This window comes from Arachis ipaensis, chromosome B10 (assembly GCF_000816755.2).
Source record: "Arachis ipaensis cultivar K30076 chromosome B10, Araip1.1, whole genome shotgun sequence".
NCBI lineage: Eukaryota > Viridiplantae > Streptophyta > Magnoliopsida > Fabales > Fabaceae > Arachis > Arachis ipaensis.
In genome coordinates, this window is record NC_029794.2 from 15481431 (window position 1) to 15482487 (window position 1057).

A 1057-nucleotide genomic window follows, 5' to 3' on the forward strand; every position below is an offset into this window, starting at 1 on the left:
TAAAATAATATTTTTTATTTTTATTAAATTATAAGGGTATTTTAGTAAAAGTAGTGATATGATATATATCTTTTTAAAAAAATTAAATACTGATGTGTAAAATAAATTCTACATGTTATGTTATTATTTGTCTATATTTTTAACGTATCGATATGTATAAATTTATTATCGTACCAAAACAGACACCTAATTTAAAAAGTATAAGCAGAGAAAATAAAACCAAATTGATAAATTCCTTTTTCATCATTCGAATCAATGCATGCACAAGATGCACTTACGAGTTCCATTCATTCAGGGGAGTTAATAAAATCTTATAATTCATCAATGATAGATGAAGCATCCCTCGTGATGTCAGGATCCATTCTAATCAAAATATAATAATAGCTTTAAACCAGCAAACCATGATCAATCCCAAGCGTAGCACGGGTACTTTCACTAGGAGTATATACTAAAATTCAAAATACATATTAAAAATAAATTAAATAATATATATATTATTTATATATAAATATATAGTAACTAATTTAGTAGTTAATTTTTTATTTATACATAACTTTTTTGTGTTTAAAAATGCTGACAAATTTACTACGAAAAATTAAAATTTACGTTGTACTTATAAAAGATGGGCTATATTAACTAAAATATTCGGACAGTAAAAACCTATCTAAAATTTCAAATTATCCTCTTCTTAAACAATCTAATCTCAAATTTCCAATTATAATTATATTTCTACCTCACCCCAATTTTCAATCCTCCACACTACCTCCCCGACTCTTCCGAACAATGAAAGACAATAACACTATCCACTAAATTTTCTAGCCACCGCCATAGCTATAAACTCTCATAAACTTGTTCCTCGCCGCTCAACTTCCATGGTTTCATCCTTGTTTCATGCGCTTGTAGGATTCAGATGCGCTGGTCATCCTCTCTGCAGGAAAAAGAAAAGAGAAAATTGAATAAGCAGCAAGTATATCATAACTATATTATAAAAAAAAATCTACCTAACTCGGTTCGAATAAAACTCAGTAGCTCGATGAAGAGCATTTTCGTGGAAATG

At 28.1% G+C, this 1057-nt stretch overlaps 1 long non-coding RNA gene across 1 annotated transcript in view; it reads right to left on the bottom strand.

Annotated features, from left to right (window-relative positions):
- LOC110268135 overlaps nt 589–1057 on the bottom strand; it is a 2268-nt gene continuing 1799 nt past the window's right edge. The window contains exon 2 of the long non-coding RNA XR_002356208.1: nt 589–928. This is a non-coding gene — a long non-coding RNA (uncharacterized LOC110268135). The remainder of the gene's footprint in view (nt 929–1057) is intronic.